Genomic DNA, 16,426 nt, shown 5'->3' on the forward strand with positions numbered 1-16,426 from the left:
TGGAGGCAGTTGTCAGGCTAGCACTGGGAGCAATACTTATCACTATTACCTCTGTAGATTATTCTGGATCCCTGTGAGCACATCTTATGGTAGGCAGTCAACTGTCATTTCTCATAGAATTGATAGATTTTGAATCTTCCCATTTTTTTATACCATCTGTAAATTTAAACAGATCCTCCAATCAAGGGTGATAGCAGCTCAGATTAAGGGGTATATACATATAATTTTGAGAGACATTTTGATAAGGTTATCCACTCAACTTGTCCAGAAAATAATGGGGACTTGTCTCTGGGGGTTGTGAGTTTCCTGTCTGTCCAACCAAAGGGCAATTTGTCACCAACAGAGGCTGTTTGCCATTATTGCACAAGTGTGTATTTCTTGTTGATTGTGTGGCTTGCATGGTCTCCTGTTTATTTGTACTGTTGGTAAGCATTGTCACACAGTAGCTCCAATAACACTTCTCAGTGCCATGAGGATTTGAAAAAAAAATGTTTATACACTATTGTTTGGTGCAGACCTCATTATGCTAAAGTTATCTGGGGTTCTTTGAACTTCATGAACCTGAATGTTCTTTTCCTTCTCCAGATTTGGCAGGTTTTCTGGAATATTTTAAGCTTTTTAATCATTTCTCTTTCTCGAAACTTTACAACTTCCATAGTACCTATGTGATTTTAGTTGATGTTATCAAATATCAATAAGTCTAGATTTTCCTCTTTTGTTTTCATTCACCTTTACTTTTGTTCTTCTGAATGGACAAATTTGAATGCTATTTCTTCCTGTTTGCAAATTCTTTATTTTTCCTTCATTGAATCTACTGTTGAAGATCAGTCATTTTGTACTTCAGCTCCAGAACTTCTGTTTGGCTCATTATTTTGTGTGAGATAGGGTCTCACTCTAGCCCAGTCTGACCTGAAACTCACTGTGTAGCTCTATACTGGCCTCAAACTGATGGTGACATTCCTACCTCTACCTCCCAAGTGCTGGGATTAAAATCAAGCACCACCATACCCAGCTGTTTGGTTCTTTTTATTGATACTATTTCTAGTCTTAATTGGTGAAGTTCTGACTTTGTTTGAAGAAAGCTGGAATTGCAAATTTCCCTTTATACAAGTGAGTTGGGTTTTAATAAAACTCTAGAATGTTATATTGTTTAGTTTCTCCTAGGGAAAGACTTTAAGAAGTGAAGAATGGGACTGGAGAGATGGCTTAGTGGTTAAGCGCTTGCCTGTGAAGCCTAAGGACCCCAGTTCGAGGCTCGGTTCCTCAGGTCCCACGTTAGCCAGATGCACAAGGGGGTGCACCCGTCTGGAGTTCATTTGCAGAGGCTGGAAGCCCTGGCACACCCATTCTCTCTCTCTCCCTCTATCTGTCTTTCTCTCTGTGTCTGTCTCTCTCAAGTAAATAAATAAAAAAAATTTAAAAAAAGAAAAAAAAGTGAAGAATGCCATAATTTCAAAATGGCTCCTTCTCTCCTCTGTATGATAAAAGCATGTTGAGATGTTTCGTTGATGTTGTCTATGAAAGTCTATTAAATTCTTAGAAAGTAAACTTCCAAAATTTGAGGAACCACCTGATGACTGGGATCTTCTGAAAAGTACATCTGTAAGTCTAAGCAACACTGAGCCTCCAGTAATTTATCATGTAGTTTGTGTTTCCCTATTTTAATACTGGTTTTAACAAAACTTCCTGATTTGTTTACTTCTCTGAATTGTAGTGTCTGCTTTAAAAAATTAGGTATTCTGCCCTGAAATCTCTTTTCTCTTACAAACGTAAGGATTTTTTTCCTCTTTTAAAATTTCATCCTTGTGATAAAGACACAATAATAACTTCCTAACTTCTTAGAATGCAATGCCTATTTCCTTTACTTCCCTTTTTTTCAAGATAGGGTCACTTTAGCCCAGGCTGACCTGGAATTCACTATGTAGTGTCAGGGTGGTCTCAAACTCATAGTGTTCTTCCTACCTCTGCCTTCCCCTGGGATTAGATGTGCACCACTGTGTCTGGTTTACTTCAATTTTAAAATATGATTTTAAAAAAATAACACTCTTCCTGAAAGCTAAGATTTTCCTTGATAAATTTCCTAATTTATGTCCATTTCCTTCTTGCTGATTATTTAAAATAATTCTCTGTGTGTTTTCATAGTAATATATACATGTACAAATTGTATTTGTTAAAAATAAATGGTAGCAATTAGACACATTTGTGTCATTTTTCTTAAGTCTGTAATATATGCTGGAGATATTTTCATCTGATTTAAAGATATACATGTTGGAGATCTTCATTTGGCTGAATTTCATTTTTAAATTACTGCTTATCACTCATAATTAAAATGCTACAGCATACTTAGCCAATTATTATGCAGTATTATAGTGATTAAGCAGACTAGCTTGGGGCAAACTAGTTAATCTGTGACTTATTTTGCCATCAATAAAATGCAGGTTATAATGTTGATGTGGGGATTTAATGTGGTGGCACAAGGTTATGTTATGCGACTAGTACCTGCCTCATGAGAATCAGGCAGTAAATATCAGTTATTACTTTGTCATAAACATTTTCTCTATTCTTAGTTTTACTTATAGTACCACAATAAGCATAAAATATATGCTTTATTGAGTACAAATAAGAGGGTTTTCTGAGGCAGATGCCATGTAGAAGGGAATATCAAGTCACAAAATATATCTCTATCTAATTTGGTGTTACTTTGCATCTGTTTGGTTACTAGAAAGGTTAAAGACCCTTTTGTATATTTCATAGGTTCTTTGACAAGCTCTGTTGTTTCTATTTTATGACTTTCTCTTACTTAAACTTTCCTCATTTTTATTATTTGATATGTAGAAAAAACATGAAACCAGGTTGGGGAAATGGTTCACTAGTCAAAGGTACTTTCTTGCAAAGCCTATTGACCTGTGTTCAATTCCCCAGGACCTATGTAAAGCCAGTTGGACAAAAAGTTAAACCACTTAAAAAATTAAACCATTTTTGTCAGGTTTGAATATTACAAAAATGTCTAGTCTGAAACTTGTCTTGAAAATTGATGCTGTGACTCCTTCTCGTTGCTAATTACTACTTTCTTTCTTTGTGGGTTCTTTTTCTATTCCAAGATAAAGATAATAGCCTTCAATAATTTGTTATAGTGTTTACAATAACTTCCTTTTATATTTCTAGCACCAGTGCACCTGGAAATACATTTTGTCAATGGCATAAGCTATGACACTTAACTTTGCTTTCCATATGAACAGTCAGGTCTTCCAAAGCCATTTTTTTTTTGAAGTAGGGTCTCACTGTGGCCCAGGCTGACCTGGAATTCACTATGTAGTCTCAGGGTGGCCTTGAACTCATGGTGATCCTCCTACCTCTGCCTCCCGAGTGCTGGGACTAAAGGCGTGAGCCACCACTCCCAGCTTCCAAAGCTATTTTTTAATTAGTTAAACTTAGTCCAATTTATTATGCTTCTCTTCTGTTATACTGATGTCATTTACTTATACCACACATTAGCATAATGCTACATTTATACGTACATACATATCTGTAAGTTTTAAATAGAGTGTTCATTCTTTTTCCATTTGTAAAACCTCATTGTTTTAATTATAAAATCAAGTTAAAATTTTACATTTGCTAGAGTAGAAGGAACCTTTTTATTATTCTCTTTTCAAAATTATTTTGGCTAATCTTAAATATTATTCTCCTAGGTGAATTTTAGAATAAACTTGACATATTTCCTATTACATACAGCACATACATTAGATTGATGTTTATAGTTCATCAGTAATCTCTCTTTGATTTTATATAGGGAAAGGCATTTATAGGCAATAATAATACTGCATTGAGGAAAATCATTAATCCTTATCTCATTCTTTTTTTTTTTTTACTTTTTTTTAAAATTTATTTGAGAGCGACAGACACAGAGAGAAAGACAGGTAGAGGAAGAGAGAGAGAATGGGCGCGCAAGGGCTTCCAGCCTCTGCAAACGAACTCCAGACGCGTGTGCCCCCTTGTGCATCTGGCTAACGTGGGACCTGGGGAACCGAGCCTCGAACCGGGGTCCTTAGGCTTCACAGGCAAGCGCTTAACCGCTAAGCCATCTCTCCAGCCCCTTATCTCATTCTTGACACAAGAATTGTATTAGCTATTTTCTTGTTGCTGTGACAAAATATCTGACAAAAGCAACTGAAGAAAACAAGGAAGATTTGATTTTACCTCACAATTTGAAGATATAATGGAAGGCATGAAGGGGGAAGTCTAAGGCAGCTGGACACTGTATCTGCAGTTAAGTAGAGACAGATGAGTACTAATTCTTCATTTGATTTATCCTTTTTCATCCCGTCAGAGGACCCACATCATCTCATAGTGCAAATCTCATTCCAAGTGGGTCTTTCCACCGTTAAGTCTCTATGGAAAGGTTCTCATAGAGGCACTCAGAAGCTTGTTTTTTAGGTGATTCTTATTCCCATAAAGTTGGCTAATCAAGATGAAGCATAATAATGATTATGTTCTTTAGCTCTCATCAGAGACACTCCGGATTATTGTTGCTCATCCTGTACAAAATTATTTCCCCCTCTCGGTCCATACAATTGGAATGTACCATCTATTCCATTCTTTTTCATTTCTGTATTTATTTACTATTTTTGTTCTCTGACAGTTTCATACATATATATTGTAATTTCCTTGTATGGATGTCCATCACCCTTTCCTTATCACCTCCCACTTGCACTGAACCCCTTCTCCCTGCCCATCCTTGTGGATCATCCTTGAGGAGAAGATCTCTCCTTCCTCCAGCAACCATTAACTACCAATAGCTCTTCAGGAGTGGGTGGTGACTCATAAGCCCCTCCCCCATCCATGATGGGCTGTCTATATCTTGACAGGTCTTGTGCAGATAATCACAGCTGCTGTGAGTTCATGAGTACAAGGGCCTTGTCATGTCTAGGTAAAAGTTTCACAGCCTTCTTTCCCATCCTCCATTTCTTTCCTGTGTTTCCATCACAGTTCTGTGATGTTTCCTTAGCCTTGGAAAAGGATGATATAGATGTCCCATGTAGGGATGAGCACTCATTAGTCACTTGCATTTATCACTTTCGCTGGTAATGAGACCCTGTCTTAACCACACCCCACTGCAAATAGCATGCCTTTCTACCCAAAGCTTAGAGTAGTACTATTCTGTGAGTATAAATATAAATCTTTAGAAGGTATTTTACCACATATTTGTTTAGTAAAACAATAGTAGCAGTTTTTCCCAGGGCCTATGGTCTTCCCAGCCCTGGTCTTTTGATTTGGCTTATAGTATCAGGCATGAATGTCCTCTTGTAGAGAAGGTTTCAAATTCAATCAGAAAACAGTTACCCCCATAGTAGTTATGACACTTCTGCATCAATAAGTTGCTCCTGCCTGACATGGCAATATTATAAAATCACAGAGTCCTTGGCTGGGTGATGCCATTTATGACTTTTCTTACCTGGCAGCTTTCATAGTACCTTGCAATACTGTGAGAGATAGCTGGTAGGGAGATTTGTAGTTCAGTTACAGCACGATTTTTCTGCATCCTGCAACTATAAGTCATAGTCTCCAGCAATAGAGTCTTGCTGTTCACTTCTGTTGAGCAACCAAGAGCAATGGGAGTAGCCTGTATTGTTTTGGGGACCACTGGAATGTCCCTGACCCAAAACTTAAAGGAATGTATTCCACATCTGGCACTGTTATTTTCATTTAACAAATAACCCATGGGGGCTCATCAGCCTGGGTTGGATTCCCCAGTACCAATGTAAACCAGATTCACAAAGTGGCACATGAATCTGAAGTGCATTTGCAGTGGCTAGAATCCCTGGCATGACCATTCTCCCTCTCTCTCACTTTCTCTCTCTCTCTCTCTCTCTCTCCAAATACATAAAATATTATAGATAAATAAATAATCCATGGCTTCCAGGAAAAGCATTATCCATCCATGCAAGGTACCTTTGTTCATTCCTTTATTTTTTAATTATATTTTTAATTTGTTTGTAAATTAGTAGATTTCCATATGGTTCTTTCCTATCTACTAAGGTTTTTAATGTTTTATTTTATTTATTTATTTGAGAGAGAGAGAAAGTGAGACAGAAAGAGACAGAGAGAGGGAATGGCATGCCAGGGATTCTAGCTACTGTAAATGAGCTCCAGGCGTATGTGGCACCTTGTGCATCTGGCTTATGTGGATCCTGGGGAATTGAGCCTGGGTCCTTTGGCTTTGCAACAAACACCTTGACTAATGAGCCATCTCTCCAATCCCTAACTCTTAAGTTTTGATTAACCCACACTGCATTCCCTTCTTTAACTCATTCTTCCACTCTCAACCCTGCTCAACCTTTCCATTGCAATATTCCCACTCCTAATTACTTTGATATCACCTATGCTCTAGATTCTCCTATTTAAGGGTTATTCCTCCCTCTCTGACTTCATTACTTCACTTTCTGTCTTCCTGATACCTATAGACATTCCAAGTAGACACACATATCTGGAAATCTGAAGCTGAGATTCTCATGTGAGTGTGAACATTTGGTGTTTTTCTATATTTTTGAGTTCCTTGCAATTTCCCGAAAATTTCATAATTTCATTTGTTACAGCTGAGCAAAATTACATTGTGTATATTACACATTATAAATTATCTATTCATTAGTGTATGAGCATCTAGGCTGGTTCAATTTACTTACCACTGTAAATAGAGCAGCAATGAAGATGGATATACAAGTATCTATGTAGTAGGAGATAGAATCCTTTAGGTATATGCCCAGGAGTGATTTAGCATAGTCATAAAGGAGTTTATTTTTAGTGTTTTGAGAAACTTCCACACTAATTTCCATAATGGCTGCATCAGTTTATACTCCTGTCAACATCGATAAGAGCTCTCTTTATCCTACATCCTCAACAGCATTTGCTATCATTTGTATCTTGATGATGTACCCTTTCTGACTGCACTGAAATGGATTCTCAAACTAGTTTTAATTTTACTTTTCCTAATGGCTAAAGATGTTAAACACACAAATCATTTGTTCTTTTGAGAGATGTTTTGTTTCATAGCCCATTTTAAAAATATTTTATTTATTTATTTGAGAGTGACAGAGAGAGAGAGAGAGAGAGAGAGAGAGAGAGAGAGAGAGAGAGAGAGGGAGAGAATGGGTACGCCAGGGCCTCCAGCCAATGCAAATGAACTCCAGATGCAAGCGCCCCCTTGTGCATCTGGCTAATGTGGGTCCTGGGGAATCAAGTCTCGAACCAGGGTCCTTAGGCTTCACAGGCAAGCGCTTAACCACTAAGCCATCTCTCCAGCCCATAGCCCATTTTTTGATTAGGTTGTTCATTCACTTAGTTTTTGAGTTATTTGTAATTATAGATATTACTCCTTGTCAGTTATATAGCTGGTAAAGATTTTCTCCCATTCTGAAGGGCAGTTTCATGTGCTATGTAAAAGCTTTATGATTTTATGTGGTCTCCATGTGTTGATTGTTTTCCTTATTTCCTGAGTAACTAGAGCCTTATTCAAATTATCCTTACTTATGCCTGTACCTTGGAGTGTATTCCCTATTTTTACGTTCGATTCAGTTTCAGGTCTTGAATTAAGTTTCTTGATCCACTTGGAGTTGACTTTTTTGAAAAGGTGATAGATAAGGATTTAGTTTCATTCCTTTTTTTTTTTAAAAAGTATTTATTGACAACCAACATGCATAGTTTAATTCTTCTACATCTGAAAATCCAGTTTCCCCAGTTGAGGATGCTGTCTTCATTGTATAATTTTGGTGCTTTTGTCAAAACTCATTTCATTCTAGCTACATGGGCTTATACCTGGGTCCTCTATTTTATTCATCACTCCAGATTTCAAGTTATACAGCAGAGTGATAATACTAAAAGCTACATGATACTGGCACAAAATAGACATGTAAAGCAGCCATTATTGCAACAATCTATTCACTTATAATTGTTCCTATTCCCCATCCCCCACCATTAATATATTTTTTTAAATTTTTTTTGCTTATTTTTATTTATTTATTTGAGAGCGACAGAGAGAGAGAAAATGGGCATGCCAGGGCCTCCATCCACTGCAAATGAACTCTAGATGCTTGTCCCACCTTGTGTACCTGGTTTATGTGGGTCCTGGGGAATTGAGCCTCAAACTGGGGTTCTTAGGCTTCACAGGCAAACACTTAAGCTCTAAGCCATCTCGTCAGCCCAATGTTGTTTTGTTTTTTGAGGCAGGGTCTCTCTCTCTCTCTCTCTCTCTCTCTCTCTCTCTCTCTCTCTTTCTCTCTTCTTCCTCTGTCTCTCTCTCTAGCTCAGGATTACATAAAAATCACTCTTTAGACCAGGCTGGTTTCAGTTTCATAGTGGTCCCCCTAGTTCAGCCTCCCAAATTCTGGGATTAAAGGTATGATTCACCACATATTGTTCCCCTCTTCATTCATGAAAATCTTAACCCCTGCATCAGTTTTTTTTTTCCATTTTAGTTTCTTCCATTTTTCAGCCACATAAACATCCCTGTAAGGAAACTGTTCAATACAGTGTCTGTACTCCATATTAGCATGTACTTCTATGGCTATGTTTTCAACTTTGTCATTATCCAGGTTTATTCTTGTGGTACTAGGAATGAATCCCAGGTCTTTGTGCATAATAGCACTTATTCTACCACTGAGATACATGGCCAATCCATTGTCCTGGAGTTTGAAATATTAAATGTACTATTCTTAAATTTGAAATGTAAAAATAAAAATATTGTCAATCACTTTCTCAATGGTTTTCTATTTCAGTGGAAGAGACCAAACTCATTTTTCTTTTCTAATGATAATCTCTTTAATAGTACTTGTGATTATCTCGACTATTACTTTCTTTTAAAAAATATTTATGTATGAGAGAGAGAGAGAGAGAGAGAATGGGCACACCAGCGCCTCCTGCTGCTCAAAGAACTCAAGATTCATGAACCACTCTGTGCCTCTGTCTTTAAGGAGATACTAGGGAATAGAACCCAGGTCAGCTTTGCAGACAAGTGCCTTAATCACTGAGCTATTTCTCCACTCCTATTGCCACTTTCTTAATATTCTGCTCCTGCTAATATCTCCATCTTTCGTTAGTCTTCAAACTGTGTCTATCTAAAATTCCTTTCCTATTAACATTGAAATATATTCAAATTTTCTTTTTAATCTTACATTAGAATTGCTATAGTTTGAATGGTCCTCCGAAATTAATATGTTGAAAAAAGCATCTATGTGATAGTTTTAAGACATGGGAGTTTGTAATAAGTGATTAAGTCATGAATTTAAGACCTTCAGGGATAATATGAGTAACTCTAATAAGGGCAGCCTTTGCATCTTTCACCCCTTAATAACTTTTGAAGGCAGCATTCATCTCCTTCAAAGAATATGGCAATAAGGTTATACCTTTAAAGTGGAGATTAAATCACTGCCCCAAACCAAATCTGCTAGTCTTGGACATTATTGATTCTAGAACTGTATAGGACATAAATTTATGCTCCTTTTTAATTAGCTAATTTGATATCTTTTCTTATGTCGCCACAAATGAGCATTGTGGATTATTGTGGATAGCCTTATGCATATGATACATAGACCTTAGAAGTCTTCTAAACATTTGTATTTGTTTCCACACATTTTTTGTTTGTTTGCTTTTGAGGTAGGGTTTCATTCTAGCACAGACTGACCTGCAATTCACTATGTAGTCTCAGGGTGGCCTCAAACTCATGGTTATCCTCCTACCTCTGCCTCCCAATTGCTGGTATTAAAGGCATGCAACACCATGGACAGCTTATTTTTTTTAAATATATTTTAATGTACTATTTATTTATTCATTTATTTATTTGAGAGAGAGAGAGAGAGAGAGAGAGAGAGAGAGAGAGAGAGAGAGAGAGGAAGAGGCAGATAGAACAGAAGAAAGAATGTGTGTGCCAGGGCCTCCAGCCACAGCAAACAAACTCCAGAAGCATGTGCCACCTTCTGCATATGGCTTACATGGGTGCTGGGGAGTAAAACTGGGGCCCTTAGGCTTCCCAGGCAAATGCCTTAACTGCTAAGCCATTTCTCCAGTCCCAGATTAGTACTTCTTGAAGGCTTAGTCATAAAAGTCTTTACTACAATGGAGAGATTGATTACTGGAAAAAAAATAATTGCTGAGAATCAGTGACTACTGTGTGCTTAAAATCAAACAAGATGCTTTATTCATCCCTTCATAAAATCAGGGTACTTTGCAGAAGAGGGGTGGACAGAATTTTAGAGCACAATAATGGAGATGAGGATTATGAAATGCTATCTTCTTCATATGATATGTCTGTTATACTCATGAATTCATAAGAACTGTGGATCCTTGCACATGACTTAGCACCTTAATATTTAACTATTGATGGGGAAAGGATACATGAGACCCCTTCTGCTGCCAAAGTAGCCATAAGCAGGTAATCATTTCTGGGAGATGGGAGTTAGGTTCATCAGTGGTTTAGCAACTAGCTAGTTGTCCATTTCATAGTAAATAACCTTTTACTGACGTCTGAAAACAACTCTAATTTAACCCACCTCTCAGAGAATGTGCTTGGATGTCAGTCGATAAAATAAGTATTAGACAAGATCTGCATCCTTATGTGTCAAGTGAAATTGTAGATAAAACTTATGGCTCTTTGCCTCAGTTCCAGTATATGAAATAAGAAAAAAATATACTCAGTAATGGGGCAATAATCCCCATAATGGTTCCCATGAAATGGCACTATATGATCTTCTCTTTTCTATATTAAAATTGGTGAATAGTGATACTATTTTGTTGATTGCCTCTATAAATCACCTTGCCCTGTCATTCCATTTATGACATCATGTTAAGTGAACCTGGTGAGAAGAAAGTAACAAGCCTTCTTAGTTTCTTTTCAAGTTAATATGCATACCTAGGGGATCTGCCACATTGTTGATGTTTTCTGGGGATACAGTGATCTGCAACCTGCTAGTGTGTCATTTTTTTACATTAGGAGCAAGTTTTAAACTGCCTACCATGAGAAAAAAATAGACAAAATTACAGGTAGAATTTTTGAAATTTTAGAGGCAACGTATACCACTCATGGTCTTACAACTCACTATGCCATCAATAAGAATGCTGATATTGAATGTGGTTGAGAGTAAGTGAATATTCAACAGTAGTTCTAGCCCCTAGTGTAAGCTTCTCTGACATTTGAACCTTGTGACTCATTAGATACTTGACATAATAAGTTTCTTTAGCAGAAAAATATGAGCTAAGATAACTACAGTGCTACTATAAATTGAGCATAAGGTCATGACCTCATCTTTCAATAACTACTTAACTTTGAATTATTCCCATATCTTTCTAACAGGCCTAGGGATACTAAAGGCTTGACGATATGATGTTAAGTGGTATGCAACCTTAAGTGTACGTAATTAAAATAATGTTATTAGGTGCATTTAAAAATCCTATTTTCACAATTGAGTTATTGTGCCAGTTGGAAGAGAAACTTGTAAGTTGAGGTACTATCATTCATGCTAAACTTTCAAATATCAGTCAATGTAGAATGCTCTTTCCCTCATAGCCAGAGGTGGAATTTGCTGTTCTCATTATTGCAACTGAGAATTAAATTAAGAGATTTTCTGCTTTCTGTTCCCACAATATTTGTTTTGGTAAATTTAGAAATCTTACTGTCCAAGGAGAGAACAGGAAACACAGTAATGATTCCATTAAACCAGAAGCTTCATAGATCCTTAGGCATTTGGAGTTTCTCACAAATGAATAGGAAAACAAGGGGTCCCTGTCCCGGCTGATCATTAGTTGTATATGTCAGGTGAACTAGTGCTGTAAAATACACTAAAACCAAAGAAGACTACTACTCAACTACAACAGATTTACTGAGGTGCTTCTTTCATTTCCTTGCCAAATACCCATAGTTAATGGAAAACTGTACCATAAATAAGACTATAAAAACTTCAAATCTTACAGTGATGAAGGTTCAGGTTCTTTCAATGGGTGAAACACAATACCCTCAGTCAAAATGCTGAAAAAGAAAGCAGGAGATGGCAGGTAGATTCTGGAATATGAAATCTATGATTATCAATTTGAGACTCATAGGTAACTGGAAATCCAGGGGCTGAAGCAGCTATGATTTAGTTTTCCCCTTTCTCTATATCTATTGCCTTATGCAAAGAATAATGGTGACAAGTAACATTTTAACTTCAGGAGGAAATATAAAATGGATATTAATCTGAATTGAGATTATAGGCAATCAAAATCCATGAGTTTGGTGGTATGAAGATTTTGTCTTAAAGATCATATGTTTGAGGAATCAACCTAGGCTACATGGTAAAAGCAAGAGATGAGAAAGAGAGAAGAAACATGAGAAAGAAAGAAAAGAGAATGAAAGAAGGAGGAAAGGAAGGAAAGAAGGGAGGAAGGGAAGGAAAATATTATTTCCTTGAATCCCTACTCATCATTTTTTTCTGTTGCATTGTTGAGGCTGACTTGTGGATTGGATCATTTTTTCTTTCCCCTATGGGTTTTAGTTGGGCTTGGCCAATGGGAAAACCATTAAGAATTTATAGCCCCAGTAGGGGATAGCCCTTTACCAAAGGCCATAAACTTCTGTAAGGGAATGTTTTATGTATAGCTAGTCTTTAGTCTATAGGATCTGAAAATTAACACATTTCAAAGCTAGAGATCATAAGGTTCACCATTTCTTCCCTTCTTTGTAAACATCACAAAAACCCACTTGTTTTTATTAACCTGTCTAAAGCCTTATAATCTCCATTGTTTTCCAATTTCAGTGTGTCGAAGTTTTGAGCCATGACACAGAGAAATACTTTAATAGCAATATCTCCCCATTTTCTCTGATTAAACTCCAGGATACACATTGCTTTTTTTCACAAGAATTTTGTCCAGAAAACTTGAAAACATCCATGGCAAAACCTTCTTACCACAAATCACTCTACTTATATATCCAAATTAATTTTTTTCTGTAAATTTTCAGCAACCTGTCTGTTTGTTTGTCTATTTGAGGCAGGGTATCACTAGCCACAGGCTAACTTACAACTCATCCTGTAGCCTGGACTGTCTTTTAACACTATGTGATCCGCCTACCTCAGTGAGATTAAAAGCACATGACATCATTCCCAGGTCTATCTACTGTCATTTTTCTCTCTTTCTTATTTTATTTTATTTATTTTTTCTCAATTTTTTAAAACATTTTCCATGATTATAAAAAATATCCCATGGTAATACCCTCCCTCCCTCCCTCCCTCCCTTTTCCCCTTTGAAATTCCATTCTCCATCATATCCCCTCCCCATCTCAATCGTCTCTCTTTCATTTTGATGTCATGATCTTTCCCTCCTCTTATGATGGTCTTGTGTGGGTAGTGTCAAGCACTATGAGGTCATGGATATCCAAGCTATTTTAGGTCTGGAGGGAACCTCTACTGCTCTTTTGCTAAGAAGAATGGATATGCCCATCAAAAAGTCTCTCCAATAGGGTGAAAATGCCCAAAGTGAGGTCAGGGGAGGAGATTGAGTAAAGGAAAGGTGGAGGGAGGACTAATCAAAATCTAAGAGGATATAAATAAATCAAATGGAATCCTTCAGTTTTGGACAATGGAACACTCAGGAGCCAAAGATCATTGCTAGAAAATTTTTAGTGCCAGTGATGGGATACCTTCTAGTGAGTTGTTGGCCAGGGAGGTCCCTGATGCCCCCAAAACATTATAGGCCATTGCCGAGGCCCTTGGTTTCCCACCAGGAATTGATGGGAAGACCTTATTGCTGAAGACTCCACATACTTGGGCTGCAAGGCCACTGAGAAATCCTGCTGGAACTGAGCTGATAACCTCCTCCATGTAGACCAGCTGATAGAAAGCTGGAAGAAGCCAGTCTACATGCAGTTCAATGGGAGAAAGATACACCATCAGTAAAGATACTCAACAGTGGACACTGCAAGCCTTATAATTGACCAGCCAGGCCAAATGAGCCAACAGGTGCAATAGTGGCACGTCTGTCATGGTGGAAACCAACTGCCCTCCAATTGGACTGGAGGCCCTCTCTAAGGGAGGGAATACATCCCTGATACTGAAAACTTAAAACAGGGGTAGTCATGAAACCTAGGGGTATAACATCTGCTGATGTCTGGATAAGTGTATATACTATGCTTATCAAGCTGCCCAGTAAGCACTTCTCTTAATATTCATACCCTTATATTAAATGCTACTATCACTTTGGGTAGAGAATCTTCTCTTTTCAGATGGCAGTAACCTTGGGACAACTCAGAAAGTATCTTGGTGCTGGAAAGAAGTGACTAGAGTACAGAGTAACATCTTGATCACACCTTCCAAGGCTCAGGGTCTAATATGGAAAAGGTGGCAGAAAGAATGTAAGAGCCATAGGAAGGGTAGGACTCCTTACAACGTTCTCCCTCCAGACATGAAAGGAAAAAAAAAAAAAAAACCTCACTGTGGCTATTGTTAACTGTGCAAGACCTGCACAGTATTGGACACACAAAAATGTTGTCATGGGTGGCAGAAGAAGGCAAACAAAATGAATTTAAAATACAAGGGAGACTATTTAAAAAGAAGAATTGAAGCCAGGCGTGGTAGCTCACGCCTTTAATCCCAGCACTCGGGAGGCAGAGGTAGGAGGATTGCCATGAGTTCGAGGCCACCCTGAGACTCCATGGTGAATTCCAGGTCAGCCTGGGCCAGAGTGAGACCCTACCTTGAAAAACCAATAAATAAATAAATAAATAATTAATTAAAAAATAAAAAATAAAAAAATAATAAGAAGAATCGTTGCAGTGGAAAGTGTAGAAAAAAAGGAAGCAATATGAGGGCATTATAATCAAAATGTATTATGTATACATATGAAAATTTTCAACAAAATATTTAAAAAGCATGGGGCTAGAGAGATGGCTTAGTGGTTAAGTGCTTGCCTGTGAAGCCTAAGGACCACGGTTCGAGGCTTGATTCCCCAGGCCCTGTGTTATTCAGATGCACAAGGGGGCATATGTGTCTGGAATTCATTTGCAGTGGCTGGAGGCCCTGGCTCACCCATTCTCTCTCTGTATCTGCCTCTTTCTCTCTCTGTCTGTTGCACTTAAATAAATAAATAAATAAATAAAATATTTAAAAGGTAAAACAGAAGGAGAAAGCAGTATTTCTCATGAGACTATCTACCCAATATTACATAGAATGATACTGGGAAAATGCTAATATGTAAGTAATCATGTTAGAGAAGCTAAATTGATTGACAAGAAAGGGGGCATTATTTATGAAACCTACAGCTCTGATCCCTAGAAGATCTATTAGATATATGATTGCTCAGCTTTCTGTTTGATACAGACAATATTTAGTATTTTTTTCTCTTTTTCAAAGTACTCATTAGTAAACTTATACTGCTACATACTGTGTTAAGGACAGTTGTTTTTTATCCTTTAACTACTTTTGCCGACACAATTTGATATGCAATGTGTCTTGTACAGGAGTCTCTTTTGGCATTGAATTTTTTATCTTATTTGAAAGTAGCTGTCAAAATTACTATAAATAATTTGGCTGCTGTGTTTTAGTAGCTGTTTATGACCAATAACTCTGTGTCCAATTAGTTTTATTTTCTTTACCTATTCTTAATGATTTATATTTCCAGATGGTGTGACAAATAATTTAACCAATTTCCAACATCTAATCTCCTGGAAAGTTGATTGAAATGAGTCTGAACAGATTAATTTAATTGTGAATTTATTCATTTTGCCATTCATGCTTTCCTTACTGTCTATGTAATTTTCATTTATACCCTTCACTTAGGATTTATGATTTTCTCCATACCAATTCTATAAAGATTTTTCTGTTATTTTATATTCCTGTTGCTATCGTGGACAAACGAGTAAAGGTTACAGCATGTGAGGTTCATAAAAGTCATTGATGTCTTACCTAAGACTAGTCTTTAGTAATTTGCTATCACTATATATAGTTTCTAATTTTTGTGTGAAAAGCAAACAACACTAAAATATTTTATTTTTATTTTTATTTATTTATTTGAGAGCGAGGGGGGGGGGAGAGGGGGGAGAGAATGACCACACCAGAACTTCCAGCCACTGCAAATGAACTCTAGACGCATGCACCCCCTTGTGCATCTGGCTAACGTGGGTCCTGGGGAATCGAGCCTCGAGCAGGGGTCCTTAGGCTTCACAGGTAAGCGCTTAACAGCTAAGCTATCTCTCCAGCCCCCAACATTAAAATATTTTAAACAGCTGCAATCCAAAGGCTCTCGTCTCAGTAGGCAGTTGAGTTTTACATAACAAGGAAATAATAGAATCTTCACAAAACTAATGGATATATTGGGCAAAAGGAACAAAATATAGATTATAAAACATAAGTAAGTATAGGTATGAATGGATGCAAAACTCTTCTCATGTTTCTATATGTGATTAAGGTAAACA

This window comes from Jaculus jaculus, chromosome X (assembly GCF_020740685.1).
Source record: "Jaculus jaculus isolate mJacJac1 chromosome X, mJacJac1.mat.Y.cur, whole genome shotgun sequence".
Taxonomy (NCBI): Eukaryota; Metazoa; Chordata; class Mammalia; order Rodentia; family Dipodidae; genus Jaculus; species Jaculus jaculus.